At 38.8% G+C, this 11,688-nt stretch overlaps 1 long non-coding RNA gene across 2 annotated transcripts; it reads left to right on the top strand.

Moving 5' to 3' along the window:
- The first annotated feature begins 1,498 nt into the window (after nucleotides 1-1,498).
- Nucleotides 1,499-8,252, top strand: LOC125691092 (uncharacterized). 2 transcript variants are annotated; one of them, XR_007375904.1, is made up of 3 exons: nucleotides 1,499-1,546; nucleotides 2,862-3,040; nucleotides 5,696-8,252. It is a non-coding gene; the product is annotated as an uncharacterized LOC125691092 (long non-coding RNA). The 2 variants fall into 2 exon arrangements; XR_007375905.1 differs by having other exon boundaries at nucleotides 1,526-1,570.
- The last annotated feature ends 3,436 nt before the right edge of the window (nucleotides 8,253-11,688 follow it).

Here is an 11,688-nt window from a genome sequence, read left to right as displayed (position 1 = left end):
CTGCAGCGGAGGGCGGCGGGCACGGAACGGGCTGCACGGGGCAGTGGGCACGGCCCCAAGCTGACAGAGTTCTTGATTGTTTGCTGCCAATGAGCTCGGTGACTCCTTGTGAACAAGGCTGTCCTTTGGCAAACTTCACTCATTAAAACACTCCAAAATATCTTCGTGTGCCAGCATCCGTGGCCTATCACCACACCTCCATCTTGTGCTTGCTGGAGGATGCACAAAGGATGAGGTTCATCCCAAAAGAAAGATGTCAGAGCTGGAACTACCAGGTCTGGCTGGGCAGCTCCTTTGTGAGTTAAATGCATTCTTTGACTTTGTGGGAGAGTCAGGGGAGTAGAAGTGCTTTGGCTTTGGGCTTGCTATCAGCTCTCTGCCTTGTGTAAGCACCTATTTGACGTAATTCAGTTATATAAATCAGAGAGAGCAAGATTTCAACACAGCTTTGCACAAGGATTTTGCACAAATGAAATCCAGGTGATTCATTTTATCAGAAGTAGATAAGCCTCTTTTGATTTCTTCTCGCTAAAAATATAAGCTAACATTTTGTTCATAACTCTGAACCACTCCCTTCAAGATATTTCCAAGTTACTTTTTCCCTCAAAGACATGGATAAGATCTCATTTCTGAGGCTCTCAGCTGACATGGCTTTCATATGAATTCCTCCCCCCTGACAAGGCGAAGCTAAAACCTACTTCTCCCATGCATCTCAAAGTGAAACTCAGTACCTTTTTGTCTGACTGTTTATCATTTCTTGCAAATACTCAAATCCATTTCCTTTGGAAAAGGTTTGTCTTTGTATGACAGGCATACAAATAGGTTTTATTATAGTACTCTATTCATTGGTGCAGCTTAGCCTGGAGATAAAAAGGAATTCATTTTCTAGATTTTCCCTGAACGACAGCTCTGCATTATCAGAGTTCTTAGCTCAAGAATAATAGGAAAGAAAAAAAAAAAGAAAAAGAAAAAAGGAAAAAAAGAAATAGGAACTGATATATTGTATCTGACTTCGTCATAGTGACCCAGAACAGGAGCTTCTCCCCAGTGAATTGAATCAAAGTAGCATCAAGAGTGCAAGATTGGGCAGAAAAGTGCCAAGTTATCTGAATTTCAGTAATGGTAAGACAGTGCAATCTTTTCAATACTGATGGTGAACTCTGCTCAGTTACCCATGATGTTGTATATAATATTAAGGTCAGAAGAACTGTATTTTCTTTTCCTTTTTTTTTTTTCCTTGACAGTCTTTGACATGTATAACTAGTATATCAAGTTTAGCGAGTCAAGAGATATTTTATCAAATGTCCTGTGTAAAGTGCTTCATAGAGAGTGTTTCTTCTTTAATGTATGGTTAGGTCATGGCCTGAACCAGTGATTGAGCTCCTGGTGAAGGGGCATAGTCAGGCCTGGGAGCACAAGTGGAAGCAATTCACCTGTCTGAGCAGAAGGGGGGGAGCCTGGATCCGCCCCTCCATAACATTATTTAAGGGCTGGCAGCCACAAGGGAAGCATCTCTACTTAGAGGCTGCTTCCTTTGGAGTGTTTGGTGAGTCCTGATGCTTGGAAAAGGGTAAATGGTTCCTTCTTTATTACTGGATTGTGATCATTACCTTTCTTGGGTGATCTGAAACTGGTTTAAAGCAGCTATATCTGCTGCATGTATACCTATACTGTACCATTAGAGCAGGAGTAATTTTGATTTTCTTACGAGGAAGTAATGGTAATTTGTATACTTTTTAAAATAAGTAGTGCTTCCAAATGATTAGACAGACATTACTGAGCTGGCTGCAGGAACTAATGCTTCTCAGGGCAGCCTCTAAGAAACCTGAACTCCAGACAGTGCGGGACTTTGGGGGTGACACTGATGACACTTGATTTCTTTAGCTGTACTGCAATTGGTGTTTTTAGTAGTTTAGCTAGGCCAGGAGTGGAGTAGTATTGCCTTTTGAGTTTCTTTCTTTCTTTCTTTCTTTCTTTTAATAAACATTACTATTTCAGTTAGGAAATGTGGTAACACTCTGGCAGAACACTTCCAAGCAAGTCAGTGTGTATATGTACGCAGATAAAGGTGGAAGAGAAAGAGGTTTTAAACATATCTTCTGTCACTTTCTCTCTTCTCATTATAAGGCCCAATTGTAAAGAATCATAGAACTCTAACTCAGTGCTATGAAGTAGGACTCTTGAACCAGAAAAGCTTATCTGTTACCATTTTGAAGACTAAATTGTGATTTTTTTGAATGCTTAACTGACCATTTTAAATGCATTTTAAATCAGATTTTTTTTTAAATCATTTTTATCATATCTACTATTGAGGAAAAGTAAATGTCTCCACTGTTTGTTCTTAATGCAGCACTTGTGATTCAAATATAAGCATACAGTTCTGCAGTAAATGTAAACTCTAAAAGTTAGGTGTGATCTTAAAAGCTCTATGGATCCTATTAAGCATTTAATTCTGCCCTAAACTATGCAGAAACCTCAAGCAATAACTTGAATTGTGTATTTCAGTAGACTGCAGTTTCTAAAAGCATCTAACTCCCTGTTGCGAATCCATCCAGCTAAGGACAGAAAAACTTTGAAAAAGCTCTTCACTGCATATGATGGAATCTATTTGCCTCATAATTGTAGTGCTGGTTCCATAAAGAGACCCCCAGCAGTTGCTAATTGCATCCAGAAAACTCATTACATTATACCAATTGGATTTTTAATTAGAAATGCAGATGGCAACTCATCTATTACATGGTAAGATCCAACTGGGAGAGAAATCTCAATTCCATTTTGGATTCATTCACCTTTTGGATGCTGGAAAAGAATAAAGAATGAGAATGTTGAAACTGAGACTGATGTTCTGTCTTCCAATGAAGGTTCATTTTGTACCAAGGCTGAAGGTCACAAAAAGTAAAAAGGAGAAGCATCTACGAAGGCAGCTTCAGAAAAATGAAGATCTTCCCAGTGAGCTGGAAAGTCAAGAAAGAAAAAAACTAGCCAAAATGATTTTGCAGTTACGGATAAACACCTCTCCCTTCTTCTGAGTGAGGAGAAAGTAAGTAGAGATGCTCACCTCCAATTAAGATTCACTTGAGTCTATAATTCCTTTTCTTACTGTACAGAAAAGACCATAAATATCTGCCTCATGCTGACAGTAACACATAGGCTGTGAAGGAGTATTGCTGCATGCCAAAGTGCTTGGTGGCAGCTTGGATGTATCAAGCAGCAGTATCCTGATGACACAGTGGGCAAGGTCACAGCCTGCATCTGCAGGTACTCGTGATGAAAACCATGACTGTCACTTTCCCATGTTTGCCTTGTCCTTCTGGATTGTAAGATCTTTAGGAAAGCATCAAACAATTGTTGCAGGTTTCTGCAGCCTGGACTAGTGATATTCTTGTCTCAGCACAGACAGGAAGCTCAGCATTGCCCAGTTCCTTTCTCTGAAGGTGTAAAAGGTGCGTGGGAGCCTACATGCCATGTTTCTGCACATCTTTTGTTCAGATGAGGCTTTTAAATTTGTCCTTTCTATTGAGGAACAATGTACTCTGTCTCTTCCATTCACATGCCATCAGGAAGAAGTAGAAGTGTTTCTTTTTTGCTGCAGTGAAGACACTTGAAAATAAAAAAACCATTAGCCAGTGTCAACCTAAAGAGGTGAATGCTGTCAAGGTATTGGTTACTGTTTCCTCTATAGGCACCTTTTTGTGCCTGTGAATCTTTCAAGTGGATGCAATGACCTGTCCTCCTGACTGCAGATTCTGTGAACAGAGTTATTATCTCGGGTCATGAAAGAGTAGGACAACAACAAGGACTCAGACTGATTCTCTTTTTTTTATAGTCTTCTGTTGCCTGTCATAAAAGTGCAACACTGCCCCTTTTCTTTCTTTTTTCCTTTTTTGTCAGTAATTCCACAGTGCCTACTGAGAGCCTAGAGGTGAAAACTTTTAGAACATTTTATTACAGTTTTAATTCCTGAAATACTAAGATTACTGTTTTGCTTTTAGAAATACTTTTAATCCTTTATAAGCAAACATCAGAAGTTGACATGTGTTGTTCTGGACAAGTGAATTATTTCTGAGTGGCTTTCTGTGATGTCAGGAAGTTAAACCAAGGCACCAACTAAAAAACCAGTCCTTCTATTTTCCCAAAGATGGCACTTCCTTGTCCTTCTCATTCAGCAGGAGCAGCCTCACAGCTGACACTAGGCTGCATCCTTTCATTCATTGTCACTTATGCTATTTCATTCCAGGTAAAGATGAAAATGATATATATGGTTTAGTTCACCTGATGCATTCCATCTTAACATCCTGACTTCAGTTGCTCTAGCAGGAACAAATTTAAACTATTCAGGCTGGTTTTTTTACGTTATATTCTTCCTGTCTTCTTTCTCTGGTCAAAGAACACCTGCTTGGTGTAAGGTTTCACTCCAGCGCAGGTACCTGAAGTTTGCCAAAAGCAGCCCTAGTGTTAGGAATCAGTTTTGCTGTTAAACAAAGCTGCATTATGAACTTTTGCAATTAAGTCAGTTGGCATGGGCATAACAGCCATGCTAAACTTGGACAGATGTATCCACCGTGTTCTTTGTCAGTTGATCACAAAGGCTCTTTCATACAGTCATAACGTTTGGAAAAGACAACTGAGATCATCTATTGCAACTGTTAATTCCTCAGTGACCGGAGGTGGTATTGGAGAGGAAAGGTTGCCATTCAGACCAGTTTCCAGAGGGCAAGAACCAAAGATGAAAGAATAGTGGGAAGATGGGAATAGTTGCCAGAGACATTATTTTATTCACTGTAACTTCTGCAGGACTCGGTGCAGAGGGAGGATGTTGTATGGCTGGCTGAGCAGGGAGGTGTAGTAAAACAGGATGTTTTCTGCAGAGTTCTTGCTCATCTTTGCAGAAGCTGGCAGGCTGTAAGGTATGGAAAGTGGAATGCTGCCTTGGAGAGATGAGTTTTGTACAGTTTTTGTACAAAACTGTAACACCTTGCTTAATTGTTTTAAGAAATTTGCTTTAGAAATGCTGATAAACTCCCAATCACATTCTTCTTACATTTCTAATGACTTGGCTTTTTTTTTTCTGTTAAAAAAAAAAAAAAATGACCTTGTTTCATGGCAATGGTTATAAGCCTCTGTAATGTGAAATAATCAAAGTAGAAACTATGCAGCTTGGATCTGGAGGCTGCAGTAGCAAGCTGACAAGAAAGACAAGGAGTAGGGATAAATGAGCATTTTACAAAACTGTCTTGCCTACTGTCTTGATTTCCCAAAATGTTACTAGTACAAAACATGCCATTTCTCTACATGCTACCTTGGATAAGCATGTCATTGTCACAGATATCATCCTGCACTGGAGAAGCCTATCCATCAGACAGTATCTCTCTTTTTCTCTGAAAGTCTTTGACAGTAAAAGGAGTAAAATTAAGAATAGAAATCACAAATGAGTATGTATTTGTAAGTGTTAGCATGGTGCTTTGGGATTGCTTACTGGGACAATTTTGGAGCTGTAGCCAGCTGTGATATAGTTTAAAAGCTCACTGATGAGGCATGAATTGATTTACTGACAATAACGGGAAATGGGTTTAGTCCTGTTGCTACTGTACTATTTCAACCACAAATATCAGAACAAAGTGAATGGGAACCCTTTTGGGGTATTGAAGGCAGATAACTACAGGTAGGCAATTATATATGGTCTTCTTCTCTACAGGCTTCAACACTGGAACACTGGATTATTTTTAGCTTTGGAGGAAAGGATCACCATGGAAACATAATGAAGCATGAGAGTGATCAGACTGATTGACAGTGTTATAGTAAAGGAAGATTGACATGAAAGTCAGAGATAAAATTCATGCTGTTCTAAGGCATAGTTCCCATAGTAGTTGAATCATCAGGTCTCGTTTTCCAGACACTGATACCACATGAGATTTCTTTGTCCTTACACGGGAGGAACATATTGTACAGGTCGCTTTTTTTCTATGATACATTGTCAGTTAGCAGGTTGGTAACAACACTGAAAGGCTCCCTATTGATGCAACAAAAGTTTAACTCCTGGAAGTAAAGATCTAAGTGCTACCTTGCTATAAAGCCGTAGGTTAATTTGGTCTTATCTCTAGTAAAGTCATGAAGATTTGCCACATTTCATTATGCAAAAACTTGAGGTACTTGTAATCTTGAAATTCTTTAAAAATTCATTCTGATTTTATCAAATTTTTCAGTATATGGGAAGGACAAGAATGGAGGAAAAAAAAAGCTGGAAGAACAGTTATTTTGTTTTGCAATGCCGAATGATTTTATTCTTACTTAGAGAATACTCATAGGATTGAAAAAAAATATCTGAATCATAGTGAATAAAATACTTAATTGCACATGAGAAGATATTTTCATCTTCTTTGTTCTCATTAAGACAAATACAACTATCCATGACTGTTTTAAATTCAGATGGATTTGACTACCATGAACTGGCAATGAAAAAAAATTGCTTAATTCTACTTGAATTCATCATTTCAATTGCAAGTCATCATTTTCTATCCTAGATATAAACTAAAATTTAAAATCTTCTGTAGGAGTATTCTTCTAATCTCATGTGCTAGTTGTAACATCAGAAGATTACTTAATTTCCAGGAATAACTAACCAAAGAACTAATGCCATTAATGCCATAATGTCTGTGATCTGCAGTCTTGCAAAGAGGGTTTTTGCTTGCTTGATCTGTTCTTCCTGCTCAGCCCAGCTCATTTCATCCCATGGTTCCCTCTAGCTCATGCCTTTCTTTTCCATGGACAATTTCCTCATTCACTGGCACTTTAAAAAGTCTCTTAAGCATATTTTTCCTTATTCTGCAGTGTTTCCTTGTTTATTTATTTGTTGACCTATTTTTATTCAGTCTATTCTTTATTCTGGAGGATATTTCTGCCCCAAGACCCAAAGTTCTTGATTCACTCTAAGTCTTTAAATTTTCCAGGAGCCACAGTTGGTATAGTCAGAAACAGAGTTCAGGAACTCCATTTTCACTCCTTACTATATGATTTAAGTCCAAAGCATTTGATCTAGAGTGGTCACAGGACAGCAGCGTAATCACTTTTAAGATGGTTCAAGTGTGACAGCAATGCAGATGTTAAAATAATCCCTGACCACAGTGACCCTTCTTGGTTGTTTCTCTTTTCCACTTCAACTGCAAACAAATATTTAACTCCAATTACCTCATTGAAAAGCCCATAGGGAGCCAAGCCTGATATTATATCATCTGCAGACATTTCATGGCTTACTGCAGTGGTATGGAGACCTATGAGATAGCACGTGCTCTTTCCAGCTTTGTCTCATGCTTGGTGCGGTCTGTCACTGGATGACTAACAGTGGATTGTCCACTTGTAGGGGAAAAGTCCCTTGCTGTTCTGTGTCTGATCTATGCCCATTCTGCCAGGAGTGCACCCTATGGATTTTGCAGCATGGGCCTATGAGAGCACAAGCAGCTTTTCTGTTTGATTAGCAATTGCCATACAATGAAAGAACCTGGAGTGGGAATCATGGGGTAAGTAAGCTCCATGGGTGCAATGGCAGGAGGAACTGCAGGTCTTTCACAAGACCCTCACAAGACAACAGGAAAAAGAGAGAAGAAAGAAAAGAAATATAAGGGGGGAAATAGAACAAGAGGAAAATAATTGTACAGTCAAAAAGCACTCAATGGGAAATATCTAACTGCAAAAGCATGGGGAGAAGATTGATCTTAACCTGTAGCGACTACACTGGTAACTAATAATGTGAGCTGCCAGCCACTGCTGTAACACTTGTGGAGCAGTTTTGTGTGGAAAATCTCACAGCCCATAGGTCTCATTTCTTCTCCAGACTTTCTACAAGTAAACCTTTTAGGGATAGATTTTAAGTGCACTTAGACACATACCAGCCAAGATACTTAAAACACTGAAAGATCTGAGCTTTAGAAACAGACCTGAAACCTTCCTAGCAGCTGAAGACTTTCAGCATCACCGAATTACTGAGTTGCCATTGAAATCAGTGGCTTTTATCTTTAAAATAGGAAAATAATAGTTTAATCACATAATTGCTAGGGTAGGTAGCTAGAGATCCCCTTTTGTACAGAAGCAGGCACATTCAATTACCTGTCTGTTCTGTCAATACTGACTGTCCTGCCAAGAACTTCTAGTTTTTCCTTTGCCCTCCCAAGGACTGGTGCCTATGTTGCTGGGGCAGAGGATGCCAGGTGCCCTCTCCTTCACCCCCATCAATTCCCAGGGTCCAGGTATGCAGCACAGCAGCAATCAAGCCACAGTGTGTACCTGAGGGTATATAAAAAAAAGTGGTGACATTGCAGTGTTCCAGGTCATTTATATCTACCAGGTATAGGAGTATCCAGTACAACATTTGGAGCCATGAAATTAGCTTTTCTTGTTCCCATTGCCTGGCTTTACTTGTACTGATGGACAGATTACAAGCAGTTTTATGGACTGATGATTATTGGGTAACTCTGGTTAAGCTGATTAAAGAGGGCTCTCCAGAGATATTTTCCAGATGTGTCTTCTGGGCACAAGATTTCTTTGCACTATCACTGTGGATTGGGGTAAAATGTCACGAAGAGATTTCTTGTTACAGCCATGGCCTGGGATCTTCTCTTATTTTCAACAGCAGTGCTGCAGCCTTCTGAACTGAAGTGTCACCTAAGAAGCCTCCAGCTGACATTTATGAAAAACTGGGCTTTAGAGTTTTATGGGAGTAGTTCCCATCAGATGAATACGATTAGTGTAAAGTTTGTTTGGAGTCTTAGTAATTTATGTAGACAAATCTAGGTCTTTAAGCATGTTGCCTGCTGCCAAAATGGAAGAATAAATGTGCATTAAAGCAGCTAACAGTCATTGATTACCCAAATCCACAGTTCTTCCTCAGGGAATATTTTCAGCCTGTAAACAGAAAATCTACTGTAAACGCCATACTGACATTAGCTCAGTACTGCATTGAATCTTTGGATAGAGTGCTGCAGAAATTAAATGGCTATTATATTATGAATTAATTATATATCCTTGGAGTTCTTTATGATCGTGATGGGTAATAGTAATTACACAACTGCGCACTGGGTTTAGGTGTATAATGCTAAGTAATTATTCTATTTTCTTTGTGTGTCTGCCTCCAAACCCTAATCTTTTTAATGGAAATAGCTGGTAACATCTCTGATGGATGGTCTTTCACATTTAATAGAAATGTGAAATAAAGAGAAAGAGCACTGGCACTAAGAGCTGGCTGAGAAAACAAGTAGAATGTAGAAGCCAGCAATATCACAGGGGCAATATTCTTAAAAGAGAATGTGTGACACAAGGTTAGGCATAAAAAGTTTTGCCTCAGTATCTGAGTACTTAATTAGGTGACAGTGAATAAAAAGAATGTAGATTGTCATTCCATGAATCAGAAATCAGCAGTGGGAATGGCTGCTGATTGTCAGGGAGTTTCATCACTCATTAATGTACCTGGATATACATAACAGAAGAATATTAACAAAAGAAACTTCACAGCTGAAAAGTTGGATGAAACACCCAAATACATCATGCAAAGAACAGCAATCACCTTTTCTTGATTCAATGACTTTTGCTTGATTCTTTCCTTTAAGCTGATGTAGCAGGCCAAATTATTTCTTGATCCTGTATCTGAATTGACAAAGCTGTAGCTTCACACAATTTGCCCTGGGAGACTGGGAAGAATTGCAAAAATTGTCTTCTCTTCATTCCCACATGGCTGGTAAGGAACTAAGGCTGAAAGTCCAGCAATCTATCACACCCTCCAAATAGTCTTGGAAGGGCATTACAGATATTCTCCACAACTGATTGATTATTTATTTAAACTGACTATTGCCACCAAAAGGTGACAGGGTAACCTAATAGGTCATCCCGCTCTTTGAACTGTTTTTGTGACCTCATGGTCACCTAATTTAGTCAGATGGTCACCATCTAAGGAGATGCAGAAAAAGGCATTTTTTGGTCCGATTCTTATCCCTTCTACAGTAGGAGAGAAATTCCTGTTCAGGGGGTGCAGCAAGTGTACCAAACCACAACTCCTGGTTGTTCCCCCAGAATCTTGCAGTTTTGATACAGTTTTTATTTCACCATTTAATTCATCCTGTTGCATTGCTACGCAGAGCTTCCAGGCCACCTTCTTGGAATGGCTGGTACTGTTGGGAGTAATCTGCTTGGCGTTCTACCTTCTATAGTTTTGACCCTTTGATCTTGAATCTCTGCTCCCCTCCATTTTTCATCCACTGTTCATTCTTAGAACATTTTCTCCCTACCCTCTTTTTCTCTCACACCTCCATTCTGAAGAATAGCTTAGATTTTGCTAGGGACAGACCAACGCTTATCCTTTATTAGGAAAAACTAGAAGCACAGTCCACAAGCAAGATTCTAAGATTAAGAGCAGCGCAAAAATGTATACTTTCCCACTAATATTCTCCCTATGGGCAAAAAAACCCAGCTTGGGTGACTTGCCTTACTTTTGTAGTCAAAAACACCCAGCTGTTCTATCATTGAAATATTTGCCAAGTTTTCAATAGCATGTATACAGAGTTCTTGCATCCACGACACCACTTATCAAGGAGTTCCACAGACCTACTTCTACTTGTGTGAATAATCAGGTCCTATTTTTTTTTCTGATCCTGGCTCTCATAAGCTGTACTTTCAAACCCTACTTCTGGCATGTAAAGAGACACTGAACAATTAAAGAACAACCAACTTTTCCTTGTGATGATTTTGTATACTTTAAATATAATTTCCCTATAATGTCATTCCTTCATGGTAAACTTTCAGCTATCTCAATTGTTCTGTTTACAGGAGTTTTCCATATATTTCATTATTCTTGTTGCCCTCTTACCCTTTCCTTATACGAATTATTTGGTCTTGAATGCTTGACTTTTTTATTATTTTTTTAAATTCCATACAGCACTTAACGAATGTTTTCACTGAACTGTTAATCATAACAACAAAATCCATGCTTATGTAAAGCAGTTGTTAGTTTAGAGCCTTTGTACAAAGTTAGAATTATTTCCTTCCCCACATGAATCACATTACATTATATGCATTGCATGTCGAGTTTCATTTGGCATTTTGTTGCCCAGTTTCACTGGGTTTTGCAGTCTTGATGCAATTCACCAGGCTTTGTGTATTGATACTAACCTAAATAACTGCAACATCAGCAACCTTTGTCACTGTGTTCACTGCCTTTCCAAATCATCTATGAACAAGCTGAACAGCACAAATTCCAGCACTGGTGGCTTCTCTCTATCACGAGACTGGCCATGTTTTGCTCCCTTCCATCTTCTATGTTTAAACAAATTGTTTATCCATTCAATGATCTTCCCTTTTATTCCAGTGGCAACAAAGTAGAGTGATGGAATAGTGAAGTTAAAAAAAAAGAAATTGAGGAAAACAGGATGAGGAAAAATTAGAAAGAAGAGTCAGGAAAGAAGGAGGCTGTTTAAACTGCCTGTTTGTTTTATTTCACTTGAACGCATAAAACAAGAAACCTTCCTTTGTCTAAATTGCTTGTATCCAATTCGGTTCAACTGGGAATAAAACGTTACTGTTTTGAAGATGTGGAAAGAAATTGAGTATAAGAGAGAACAAATTATTTTCTATGAAGACTGTCTTCATCAGTTTCTTACTGATAGAGAAGGTAGAAAACTACAGAGAATGAACAAGTAGACCAAAAAA

The sequence above is a fragment of the Lagopus muta genome, chromosome 3 (assembly GCF_023343835.1).
Source record: "Lagopus muta isolate bLagMut1 chromosome 3, bLagMut1 primary, whole genome shotgun sequence".
NCBI lineage: Eukaryota > Metazoa > Chordata > Aves > Galliformes > Phasianidae > Lagopus > Lagopus muta.
Note: the sequence above shows the minus strand (reverse complement) of the source record. Positions and strands in the feature narration are given on the sequence as shown.